Source organism: Balaenoptera borealis, assembly GCF_965194805.1.
Source record: "Balaenoptera borealis genome assembly, chromosome: 2".
NCBI lineage: Eukaryota > Metazoa > Chordata > Mammalia > Artiodactyla > Balaenopteridae > Balaenoptera > Balaenoptera borealis.
The window spans coordinates 83,188,847-83,203,131 of NC_138867.1; the positions used below are offsets into that span (position 1 = coordinate 83,188,847).

The 14,285-nt window shown below is 35.5% G+C and overlaps 1 pseudogene across 1 annotated transcript in view; it reads right to left on the reverse strand.

The window, feature by feature from the left end:
• LOC309621941 (myotilin pseudogene) overlaps nucleotides 1-14,279 on the reverse strand; it is a 286,629-nt pseudogene extending 272,350 nt beyond the window's left edge. The window contains exons 1-2 of the transcript XR_014249930.1: nucleotides 14,065-14,279; nucleotides 11,323-11,385 (exon numbers count right to left, since the gene is read on the reverse strand). The product of XR_014249930.1 is annotated as a myotilin pseudogene (transcript). The remainder of the gene's footprint in view (nucleotides 1-11,322; nucleotides 11,386-14,064) is intronic.
• Nucleotides 14,280-14,285: the final 6 nt, after the last annotated feature.

The window sequence follows — 14,285 nt, forward strand, 5'->3', positions numbered from 1 at the left end:
AATGTGTAGCCAAGACTGAAACTAGTTTTACAATCGGAAGATTCAACTTACAGAAAACAACCAATTGTTAATCTGTTTTAATCTTTTCCTAGTAGCAATACCCTACTGTAGTGGTTCTTAAAACACAGTGTGCTTCCAGATCACAGAGTGGGCTTGGAAAATCTCAGATTCCTGGGTGCAGCCCAAAGTTTCTGACTCAATAGCTTGGACTGGTACCTGAGAATTTTCACTTCTCACACATCCCCATGTGATGCTTATGCCATGGGCCTCATTCTCTAAGAGAACAACTGCCCTACTATTGATATTTATACACATGCCTAATTTATAAAAAGTACCTTAATATGTTTCTGGTAACTGTTATATCACTTTTTAAATAAAGTTATTTAAGCAGTAAGAACAGCATGAACAATTCAGTAAAAATAATTTTAATTTAACTTAAATAAATTAAAATTGATTTTTTAAAAGAAAACTGCTTGAAACTTTGGGGCACTCCAATTAAGTAGAAAAATCCTAGAATGCTGAAAAACTCACATTGGAAGTTACTATTCTGACCTGAAAACTTGGAAATTATAAATAAAATTAGTAACCTCTGTAGTGATCTTAAAGTTTTTCTATAAATATTCTTAATTTTCTTAGCACTTGAAAAATAAAACCCCGAACACATCATTTCTTAACAGGTCCCAGTGAAAGATAATGTTAAACATGTTGTAATAATCAAAGGAGAGTTTGAGCTATTATCTTTTGATTTGTCTGCATTACATAAACCCAATAAAATGATTGCTTTGGAGAATTTTTTATGAGGATTACTCCTGGAACAACTTATACTGAGAGTTTATTAAACCACCTTGGAGATATAGGATAATAGTTTTTTGTTCTATTAGATCACATAATTCTAATAATGCTAAGCCATAAATTGATTTATGTAATTGATAGTTTCAGATCATATGATATAGATTTGTGTGTTGCACTTTAACACTGCATATTATATTTTATAGCTAAAAGTTTTAAAAATGCTAATAATAATTAAATATTTTAGATGTGACTACTGCCCCATTGCTTAATGATGTACTTTTTATGTTTCTAAGCTATGTGAGGCAGAAGCTTCAAAGCTACAGACTATACAACTTCCATTTTTCAAAGAGGAATTCTGCACGTAAGTCATTCTTACATGGAAGCGTAACATGTAGGTATGTAGCATTACACTGCTGAGAATCCTGCTTTCATAGAAGGCAGTCCAAAAACGATAATGAAAACTCTCCAGTTAGAGCAAACCATTTTACTGAATTTAAACTTAGTGGGTTAGAAACTTGAAATGGTTTTATTTTTTTTTTCTGCTCCTTGCCTTCAACTATCCTCTTTTTCTACCTTTCTCCTTAAGGACATCTTTGAGTCCACAGTAGGACCGGAGTGATAGTGTCCTCTAAATAAACCCAAAGAAGTGTCTAGTCTTCATTTGTCCTCAGCTCTCCCTAGAATACAGAGTATTTAAGCCTCCCTGTCCTCAGTTCTGGTTCCTAGTTACCAATTCCCAGTTACAGGTAAGAGCTATTCACCATCCTGTAATATTGGTTTTCAAAAAGCAATCATATTAACCTCATACACGAAATTCTTAATGCAATTAATTATTGTTTTTTTTTACTGAAAATCTGTCCTTTAGATCTAATTAAATATTTTTCTGAAATACATCTGTTTAAAGTTCAAAGAAAGTTGCTCTTAAATATATGAATCGATTTTTTTGCACAGTTTAAAATTACTTAGAAATATATTAGATTGGATGTGTTACAGAACTATCGGGACAGTATTGCATGAGCGAGATTTTTGTGTTTCTAAAATTCTCTGCTCTTAAGAGTTTTACACTGAAAGATAAATTGTTTAAATGAGATGCATACAAGAATGCCTGTGAGAGTAAATGCAGCTTAAGTTAAGCTAAGGTTTCAAAATAAAAACAACAAAACAACAAAATGAACAAAAGCAAACAAACTTACAGTCACTATCCACTCCTCATCTTGTTTGTTTCTATCATGTCACTTTGTTTTTCAATATTCATATCAGCTTTGGCTACACCCTAGTTCACATAGCAGAAAGCTTGGCTGAGATTTTACATTTTAACCATTCAATAAACATTCCCAGGTATGAGACCAATCTTAGTGCCAGTTCCAAATTCATTGTAATGAATTCTGAATGGCCTACCTTGGGTCAGGTGCCCACCTAGAACTTACCAGATGTGGATCAAAAGTGGGGTCAGACTGCCCAATGACCATGGGAGTGTGAGTGTGAAGCATCTTCCAAAGAGGAGGTACTGAAGATGTTCACGCAGTGCTCATACAGGTTTGATAAATTCAAAGGATGAATGAATGAATGAATCACACTAAAGCATAAAATCTATTTTAAAAGTTCGCATCAATAAGCTCTGACTGATATATCCAGGAATTGAAAGTATTTTTCCCTTGGTGATAAGCAACATAATAATTAAAGCATCATCAGAGATCGACATCATTCTTGGATACTTGTTTTCCTTCCTTTTCCCTCTGCTGTATTTGCCTTGACTTCAAAGTACAGAATTGGCTTTTCATCATTGTTTCTTCTGTTGTGAGAGAATATGTAGTTTTCACGTGACAGGATGTTCAGTGTATGTTTTTAGAACTGCTATATTTATTAGTATCCTCCAGTGATGCACACTGAACAGAGTTGTTTGTTTAAAAAACATAGGAACAGTGCAGATATTAAATAATGGAATTCCTAGTTTCTACTTCCCTTAACTGCCTTTACCTAATTTAGCGATGTTTTCTCACACACACCCCATAAGATATATGAAAATTTTAATTAATAGTTCTATACATATTCTATAATTTTTCAGAGGTTTTTCTTGAGGCTGCAGTGCACTAAGCCAGGATGCAGGCCAAGTGTAAGGTAAATGTCTTCAATAGAAACATAAGTAAAACCAAACCAAGAAGCATGCCAAGAAGTAAATGAATAAGTAGAGTGCATAAGCAGGAGAGTGATGCTGGATAAATATCTGAACTACATCATGAGCTTGTGGCTTGTGATCATTTATTTGATATGCCAAGGTGGGTGGATGTGCCACCTGGTTCCATTTAGAAGTTTTAGGCACAGGCTAATCTCCTCCTCCTCCACCTTTAGGACCCACTCAGCAGATATGTACACATTCTGGGGCATTCCTGAGGTTACAGGTAGGTTGCCATCAGAGTTTTATTTTACTGTACCCTTCCTACAAAATCAAAATTGGAAATTGTAATAGCGTTCATGGGAAGGAAATACTTCTTTGACTATTTCCCATATTCCCCTTCTTAGTATGCCTGTGCTGATTACTGGTAGTGATCATGAGCATGGAAGCCTGATTAGCATATCCTTACTAGGGTATCTAATTATAAGATTAATAAATAATTGATTAATTACTCGGATATCTTTATTAGCATAATAAGGAATCCTTGTCAGGACTGCAACAAAATATTTATATAGCAAATATATTTGATGATGATTTTTAAAGGAAAATTCCTAATTTTTTTAAGCTGCAAATTTACATATTTGCTCAATGATTCTTGTCATCCTTTGAGATGAGCGTTATGGATATGCTACATCATTTTCAACTTTAAATTAGATGGGTTTACTTGATATAACAGGAAGAATCATTCACTGCTGTGAATGATTAACCACGGCAAAAGTAGTCTTCAGACCAGTTACAAATTTCATTATGGCTTAAATAATTTTAATGGTATCATACTCATAAAATCAAACTTTACTGCATAAATCTGGTAGTTACATTAACTCCATTTAGAATAAGAAGAAAGTTACTTTTAATTTTAAACTTTTTTCCTTACTAACAGAAGGTTCAATTTTTAAAAATCTAAACCCCTTAGAGATGTAGGAAGTAAGTCCTTTTATTATCCAACTGTTTGCTGAGAGATAGCACTAGTGACAGAGTAGAAAACATTGTGTGGTGCAAAAGGGCCCAATTTTAAAAATCAGGAGGTTTGAGCTTAGTCATGCCTTCAGTATTTTTTTCCACTAAAAGATTTTTAGAATCTCTCTAGACATTCCTCTTCTCTTCAACAAAATTTAGGGGATTACATTTACTTCTATATAGTATGTAAGAATTCTAAGACTCTACAGATATATGAAAATCTATTCAGTGTTAATTTTTTTCCTTCAAGTAATGGAATTTGATTAACCTGAAGAATTTGCACTATATCTTTCTATCTAGAGAGCTGTGGTATATGAATAAATGAAACATTATTACTACTATTCAAAATTAGAAATCTTACTTTTTTATTCATTCTGTATATTAACGTATATTTACTGAACACCAACCACGTGCAGACATACTTGTTAAGTACAAAGGCAGTGACAAATTCCTGTCCTTGAAGAGTTTACACAAAAGTTTCATACTGCCGTCCAATGAGTTCTACAGCTTACAGATATATTTGATTTGGTGTGCAGTGTTGACAGCACAGTGTTTTTCTGATATTTTTATTTATTTTATTTGCTAATTAAAAAGTGATGTCACATAAATACATGAATTTATGGTTTATTTTGAGAAAAAAATCAACTTATGCTTTCTTGTCTTGTATGATGAAAACTGACTAGAAGTAAATGACATCTACTTTTAGACAGGACCATCATTCCCTAGTTGATTATATATGCATTTACCTACCCACCTCCAGCCTCATTTAGTTTTAACCGCTGATCTACAAACATAAAATTAATTGGGAAAATATCTCACTGAGAGAAGCCATACTGAGCTAGCTAAGTATGCTGTAAGAGTTTCATGTTAATGCTAAGATAGCCAATATATATACCTAAGAAATGATTTTTTCAAGAGATAGGCATAAAGGATGGGATAAAGAGAAAGACATAATACAGTTGATAAACTTGTGAGAATCAAGGATATAAGACAATTTGATCATTTAGTTTATAAGACATTGTACAGCATATAAATTAATTTTTGTGTTAGGCTATTTATCTATGAATTCAGCCCAGGGAAATTCTATGCAGGCACATTTCAAATATTAACAATACTGGCCATTTCCTCATCTTTGAATTCTACCAAAGTGTTTGAATATAAATAAGCCTTTAGGACAAACTTAAAGAACTGATAGGAAAGAAGGAAGAACTGTAAAGAGAATAATAATATTTATCTGAATCAAAGGAGGAGGAGGCAAAGAGAAGGGGATGGTGTATGTAGAAAGAAAAAGAAAATAAAAATCATGACAGAGAAACAAAAAGTGCTATTTTACATGCCCCACTAGCACTTGGTGACTATTTGGTTTACTACCAGCTAAAAAATGCAGGAAAATAAAATAAAATAATAATTTTAGTTTACAAGGTAGTACCATTCTAAATTAGTATGAAAATGCTATGTTTGGCTGCATCTTTTTGTTTAGTTTACAGTTTTTAAACTCCTTACTATTAAAAAAAATCAAAAAGTTTGGAAACAACCTAACTGTTCATCAACGAGGACTTGATTAAAATAATGTCCTTATTATGGAAAACTTTGTAATAATAAAACCAGAGCTGATTTATCTTTCAATTAGTCACAATAGACATAGTGCCAAAGGCTCACCAGTACTTTTAGGGACCCATGAAAATGTGCTAATTTTTTTAGAAATTCACGTTCTTTTATTTATTTATTTATTTATTTATTTATTTATGACTGTGTTGAGTCTTCGTTTCTGTGCGAGGGCTTTCTCTAGTTGCGGCAAGTGGGGACCACTCTTCATCGCGGTGCGCGGGCCTCTCACCATCGCGGCCTCTCTTGTTGCGGAGCACAGCCTCCAGACGCGCAGGCTCAGTAATTGTGGCTCACGGGCCCAGTTGCTCCGTGGCATGTGGGATCTTCCCAGACCAGGGCTCGAACCCGTGTCCCCTGCATTGGCAGGCAGATTCTCAACTTCTCAACCACTGCGCCACCAGGGAAGCCCAAAATGTGCTAATTTAAACTTCTTTTAAAATCAGAATAAATAAATATAATAATAATAAATAGTGAATCCAACCTTGATTATATTCATCTTTATACCAACACAGTCATAAAATAGAACTTTATTATTATTATTACTATTACCATTACTGTTACTATTACTATTATTCGTGGAGAAAGGGGTCAAAGAAGGCAAAAGAACCTAGGGCTCACAAAAATTACAATTCAGCCCTGAATAAAACAGTATGACAAATCTCATGATGTCCTGATATGAAATGATCTCCAAGGTATTTTAAAAAATAACACCAACGGAAAAGCAAAGTACCAAACTGTATGTAAAGAATACTACCATTTCATTTGTGTTAAAAAGGACACTTTTATATAACTTGTATACATATGTTTATCTCTGGAAGATGCATGAGAAACTGAAAATATTTAGGCTCTGAGAGAGGAACTGTTTATCTGGTGAATAGGGATGGAAGACAGTTTTTCAGTAAATATCCTTTTGTACATTTTGAATTTTGAACCATATAAATTTAATATCTGTTCAAATAAAAATATTTTAAAATTTTAAAATATTTCTTAAAAATTTAAAAATATTTTTAAAGTATTTAAATAAAAATATTTAAAAACTAGTCGGTTTTCATCATACGGAAGCAACTGATCATTAGGAAGCACTTCTCTCTCTTATATGGCATCAAGTATATCCTTCCAAATTAATGAGCCATTTTAAAATATGATTACTATCCCAATATCATATGCTCTTTCTGGAATTAAAAACACAAGTATATTGTCTCCAACAAATTCTAAATCTGGCTTCAGCTCTATCAAAGAATGGCAAGACCTGTTCACAAAGGCTTGCATATTTAATTGCCTTGGTGAATTTGGTTATTTTCTGAGGTGCCTGCCCTGTTTCTCAGCTTTAAGACATTAACTGCACCTCCTCCCCTGCCCTACTAATATCAACCACCACCCTATATTGCACTGAAGAGGCCCTAGAGAAGACAGTTGCAGACATATCTGTTACAGATTATAAACTTCATGACCCTTTGATCCCAATGACTCTTCGTGCCTCAGTAAATTCCCACTGCCCCATAAATGCAGTTTTTTACCCACTTGGTGACACTCGTGCTAAGGAAGATTATACTGTGCACATATAAAGCCAGTCATAACTGCCTTGTATCACAAAATAATCTCTTTCCATTTTCCCCTCAAACCTGACACTGACTTCTCCTTCTAGGTTCATTGCCAATAGACTATCCCTCACCTTAGGAACACTAAATTGCTGCATAGGCTGAAATGTTAATTAATATAACCCTCCTCCATGAGGCCTTACCTTCTCCCAAGTGATGATGGCAATGAATGGGAGGCAAAGGTGTTATCACCCTACCCCATACTGGCTCCACTCTCAGACATCACCCTCCTGTATTCTTGCCTGTACTTAGACCACAGTCTTGGGTTTACTTCCCACAGTTATTATTCACTGGGCTGGGTGCTCAGTTACAGCCTATGAGACCATTCACCACTTAGTATTGCCTCAGCTCTATCCACTTCTGCTTTTCAAACAACTGACACAACAAATTTCTTTTTTAAATCTTTAAGACAGAGAGAATCTGTCTACCTAAAACCCTAAAATGAGGTCACTGGCATATATTCCCTTAAGAAATAATTCACTGGCAGAGATGCAGAAAATATTTAAATAAAATAATACTTTAGTGATATTTTTCATAACAGTGCTCCAGCTAAAGGGAAACTATCCAACATAGTGATTACATATAATAAATCATTAAAATTCATGTTTACAAAGATATTTGAGACAAAATATTATTTATGATATAAATATAAAAATAGAATATAAATTATATATACTCTATTGTTCTAAATATACAAGCAAAAAATTATATATATATATATATACATACACATACACACAGGCACATATATAATATTGGAATAAAGGAAATTCTCAGGGTGGTAGAATTATTGCTTCTTTAAACTGTAAGTTTCTAAACTTCAATAGTATCAACGTATCACTTTTATTATTAGAAAAATGCCATCTTCATGATCCACTGTAAGAAATACTTGACAAAGATATATTTTTATTTGTAGCTATATATTTATATTATCTTTCCATAGATATAACTCTATTAATTATTTTTGGCTGGTTGCTGTAAGTCTAACGATATTTCTCCTTATTATTATTTTAACAATGCCTATTTAGCATCAGTATTGTGTCACTTCAATTTTCACTCCTAATCTTAGGAGCTTCCTACTTCATAAACCCCACTTCACACCTGACATTTCCCACCTCATACTTCACAAATGTTATAGCCTTACAACAGCATGATTCTACTTATAAACATTCCACTTCTAACCTTAGGAGTTTCCTACTTCATAAATCCCACTTCACATCTGACATTTCAAACTTCACATGTCACATGTCACACTTCACAAATGGGAAAGTATATTTCCATTTAGTTCACCTCCCTTGTCCTTTACCTTTATGCTCTATTGCCATGTTTTTACATGTACACGCATCATAAACGTGGCCTTATACAAAGCATTAAATTCTTTTTAAGAAACTTAGAAGAGAATTTAAAAATTGGTCTTTGTATTTACACAGTGATTTTCCATTTCCGCTTGCCATTCTCTCCTTCCTGTAAATCGAAATTTCCATCTTGTATCACTTCCACTCAGCCTGAAAAACATCCTGTAGTGCCGTCTGTTTGAAGTGAGTTTCCTCAGCTTTCACTTGCCTGAAAATATCTTTATTTTGCCATATTTTTTTGGAAGATAATTTTACTGGATATATAATTCAAGACTGATAACTTTTTTTTTTGAATTTGAACATCTTTACTGAAGTATAATTGCTTCACAATGGTGTGTTAGTTTCTGCTTTATAACAAAGTGAATCAGCTACACCTATACACACGTTCCCATATCTCCTCCCTCCTGCATCTCCCTCCCTCCCACCCTCCCCATCCCACCCCCCCAGGCGGTCACAAAGCACTGAGCTGATCTCCCTGTGCTATGCGGCTGCTTCCCACCAGCTATCTATTTTACATTTGGTAGTGTATATATGTCCATGACACTCTCTCACCCCGTCACATCTCACCCCTCCCCCTCCCCACATCCTCAAGTCCATTCTTTAGTAGGTCTGTGTCTTTATTCCCATCTTGCCACTAGGTTCTTCATGACCTTTTTTTTTTTTTTTCCTTAGATTCCATATATATGTGTTAGCATACTGTATTTGTTTTTCTCTTTCTGACTTACTTCACTCTGTATGACAGACTCTAACTCCATCCACCTCATTACAAATACCTCCATTTCATTTCTTTTTATGGCTGAGTAATATTCCATTGTATATATGTGCCACATCTTCTTTATCCATTCATCCGATGATGGACACTTTGGTTGCTTCCATGTCCTGGCTATTGTAAATAGAGCTGCAATGAACATTTTGGTACATGACTCTTTTTGAATTATGGTTTTCTCAGGGTATATGCCCAGTAGTGGGATTGCTGGGTGGTATGGTAGTTCTATTTTTAGTTTTTTAAGGAACCTCCATACTGTTCTCCATAGTGGCTGTATCAATTTACATTCCCACCAACAGTGCAAGAGTGTTCCCTTTTCTCCACACCCTCTCCAGCATTTATTGTTTGTAGATTTTTTGATGATGGCCATTCTGACCGGTGTGAGACGATACCTCATTGTAGTTTTGATTTGCATTTCTCTAATGATTAATGATGTTGAGCATTCTTTCATGTAAGACTGATAACTTTTTAATTTCTTTTTAGCACCTTAAAGATGCTACCGCTCCTGGTCTTCATTGTTTCCGATGAGAACTCTGCCTTCATATATATTATTGTTCTTCTGTATGTAATGAATGCATCTTTTTTCTATGGCTCCTTTCAAGACGTTCTAATTTGGACTCTGATATCCGTGACTCTCTGTGTGACTCTGATATGCCTATATGCTGTTTTCTTGGTATTTATCTTGCTAACTGCTCTCTGACCTTCTTGGAACTGTAAGTGAAAGTTTTTCAATCATTTTTCAAAAATATTTATTGCCTCATTATAATGATTTTTCTTTTGGTGCTCCAATGCATATGTATTAAACTGTGTAATATTGGTTCATAAGTTCAAGGGGTTTTGTTCATTTTTTCTTGAATCTTTTTAGATCTCTGTTCTTGAGACTGTATAATTTCTGTTCATCTGTTTTCCAAGTCTCTGTAAATTGGTGAGATCCAATCTCAAAACTCTGTCTCCTCTAAGAATCTCGTTAGGGCTTGGTTTTAAGCTTTGTTAAAGTGGGTATAAAGAGGGCCTTTCTCTGGGTGTGGCTTTTATCATAAAGCAGTGATTCAGCTTGATTCCCACTTTGTTAGGAGGTGTTAGAGGGTCTATTCAGGAAGTTTGGACCCTAAGTTCAAAGTCCCCAGCACTGCTTAATGTCTAATCTCTCTGTTCTGCTCTTACCGCTGTAACAGCCAGCCTCTTATTAACTTTGTGTGGCTGTGTTTGGTGGTACTGCCCAGCTCTCAGTCAAGGGTGTGTGGGAAACTGCCACATGAACTTCATGACCTCCACAGACTCCTTCTCTTAATGCCCTGGCCCACAGATCCCAACCACTTCAAAAGCCCAGAACTCTGATCTCTGCCTCTTCAGATAAGAGAGACTTGCACATTCTGACTGAACTCCAGGTTGATGCACTATAGCTGGGAAATTTTCCCCAGGCAGAGATCCAGGGAAACTGTGGGGCTCACCTTGTTTCTTTCCTCTCAGGAACCATAGCCCATTTATATGGTCATTTTCTTTTAGATATTTAACCCTAATATGTATTCATATTCCTACTTGGTTATGTGGTACCTACCCCAACAACACTGTTCCTTCTTATTCTTGAACTGTTGCTCTTTAGTTGTCCTCTGACATTCCAATTCTTCCTTCACGTTTGAGCTCTTTAGTACATTCTCTTGACTTCCTGGTTTTGTGATCAGTTCGTATTCTCTTTTCCCATTGAACTCTTTTTCTTTTTGGACTTCAGGGTATAGACAGTCCCACCTGATGTGGCAATATCCTGCCACTTAAAGTATAAGAGACTCAGTCTATCAGATGTCGCTATGAATGACCATTCCAGTTGAGCCAACCTCCTACCTTCCCTCTTCCTTAATGGGAGGGGAAGAGGGAAGGTAGGGAATTTTGACACCAGAGAACACTCATTTGAGCCTTGTTCTCTATTAGACAGAACTGAAAATGAAACGCCTATCAATATAAATTGTCTTCTTTTTCCTTGCTAACATAAACAAATTTTGTTAGGGACTAGAATATGCCCATTTTAACATTAAAATTCCCAGATTCCCAGAAGCTAGAAGTGGCCATGTGACATACCTCTCTCCAGTGAGATGTGTGTCAAGGGCATCAGGTGGGACTTCGGGTAACCAGTTGTTTTCACTGTTTAAAAAAAAAAAAGACATACATGGCTCCTCATTTCTCCTTATGCCCATTCCCCCCCCCCTTTCCACTTACTCACAAGGTCAACTTAAATTAGTCAATCCCACCTTTACCAAAAACACAGGAGAAATAAATGTTTATTTGCTGTATGCCACTGATATCTTTTTAGTTACTGGCTATGCAGCATTGATCTAGCAATAGCTGATTGAGACAATGAGCTATACTCAAGTCATGGAAACCTACAATTAGGAGAAGATAAAATGTAGCAGGCAATAGCCCACCTCTAATGCTAGACTGCCTGGGTTCACTGCCCAGCTCTATTGTTTTTACTCATGTTGATTTTTACCAGTTTGATTTTCCTTGATCTCAGTTTCCTTAATTGTAAAATAGGAATAATAATGGTTTAGTTTTAGTTTGTTTTTTTCTGGTAAGGACTAAACAAAGATAATCATTTAGCATTTGATAACGTGATATCTGGTACACAATAGACGCTTAATTAATATTCAAAATTATTATTCAATACTAGACCAGGGAGGGAGGGTTAGATTTTACTTATCAGGCCGGTGGTATTTTACAGATTTCCACGGAAGACTGTTGTTCTGTCAGCTGGAGTGTTCCCTGATAAATTAGGATAATGGTGGTCTTTTCCCAGTATGCAGATTAATTTAAGTAAATTGATATAAATTACTTGTTCTAATAATTTTTCTCCCCTATATGTTTTTAAATCTCTAGTGATTGGCACAACTTGTTTGAGAGACAAATGAAAACATGTAAATGAACAAATAGCATTATTATTAACAGAAAAAATTCAGACACACCAATTATACTCAGTTTGACAATCTGTCTTTTAAATAGACATGTGTGCCCCCAAATTGTCATTTTATATTATACAAGCAAAATACAATATTTTCTCACAGGAAACTTGCTCCTAGTTCCTGTGATTGAATTGAAAATATTGTTTCATGACACTTTACATATAATACGGTATTATGCAAAAAACATAATAATCTGCAGGTTTAAGATCTCTAGCAATATAAAAATAATCCCTTGTCGAGGCAGGGAACAGAAAAGAGTTGATTAGTGACAGAGACATTAGGAAAATGGAGAAAATTTGACAACATTTGGACATAGGTGGTGAGAGAGAGAAGAGATTCTTAAACTTTAGTGCAAATAAAAATTACCCTGAGAGCTTAATAAAAATGCATACAGAGTCCATGTCCCCAATCCCAAAAATTCTGGCTCAGAATTTCTGGAATAGTGACCTAGAACCTGCATTTTTAACAAATCCTATTTCTGATTCTGATTCAGGTAGCTAAGAATCACATTTGGAGAAACACTAGAACATGATATGCTCTAATTATTTGGAATCATTAGTTTAACTCTGCTATTTCAGAATTATTTAGCACTTTGCAGTTACTGGCAACCATTGATGCCAGTGGAAAGCCAAGGGTAAAGGATGACTCCAAGATTTTATGTCTGAACACCTGAGTGAAGAATAATGCCATTAATCAAGACGAGGAACACAATGGTAAAAATGAGATACTGTAAAGACAGAAAGATGATGATGAACTTTTTTTGTTTTTTGATTGTTGAATATTGGACTTTTTTGAGGAGTGGAAGGGAGTGGCATTACATACTAACTCTCTTCCACGTATGACTCTGAATAAGGTTGTGAATAAGGGAGAGAAGAAACCCAAGGAGCCACTTCATTACTGATAAATGCCCAGGTTGGAAGCTAAAATTAGGGTGTGTCACCAATGGTCTTCCTCACACTGGAACCCAGCATTAAGAGGCCTAGTCCCTGCAATTCTACATGGCAGGAGCAACTGCATTTCTCTGTTACTCCCAAGCAGCTAGAAGACACTATCCTCTCCACCTTACCTACAATAGTCCTTTACACAATTTTTACTGTGGACTCTGTACTTGTCATTTATAACACACACTTCAGAATCAGAATGAATGCAAGTGTTTATTCTGTTACCTCCATTTGAACCTAAGTGCTATGAGAGCAAGGATCATATCTTACTTGCCTACTATTCAATACTCAGACCCAGTGCTAAGAAAGGAGTAGAAAGTCTAAACAATTTGTTGAATGAATAAGTTTTTAAAAGAACAAATACTAACTTTGACTTCTGGTCTGGTGTTTGTTTGTATCTGCTCAAACCAAAGTTCCATGTTACTGATGTCAAAGTTAAACAGGCAAAGAAGACTTATCCAAGATTACTGCAATAGAGAAGAGGGGCCAGGACTCTGTCTGAGCTCAACTCACCAGAAAGTAACAAAAAGCTTATGAGATTTAAAGAGTAGGGAGCCTCTTAGGCCAATTCTGTTTACTAATTAGCCTTACCCAAAGAAAAAGTAAAATTTTCTCTTAGCTTCGTGGCAGGAGGTAGTTTTACAAATTGAAACAAGGTGCCTGCCTAAGTTAGGCTCCTACCCTTCCAAAGAGACTGGGGAATAGGGATGCTATCTTCTTTGTTGACGACATTTCAAAAGGATGGCTCCTGTTCCTTAAGAAAGACAGCCCTGGGTTTTAACACCGGCAAGAACTTTTTTAAAGATTTATATTTCAAAAATGCAGAGAATCAGTGTACAGTTACAAGTTTTCTAACGTAAATGCCCTAAGGAAAGAGAGGTCAAGGACCTAGAGGCAGGAAGAAACCTGTCTAAAATTTGTACCTGAGCTGAGGGAAACGTCAAGGCGGTCTTAATAAATGATTAGCTGTGTTTCTGCAGTTCTGCACCAAAGAACTCAAATTATGAGCTTCCAATCTCTCATGGTTTCTTCAGGCAAAGAGCTGCTGCACACTTTACACAACTTTTTTTTGTTTACTTTCTTACTTGTAAGCCAACCACGGAGCTCTTCCCCCTGCCTTCTGGCAGGGCGCGTGCGCGGATGG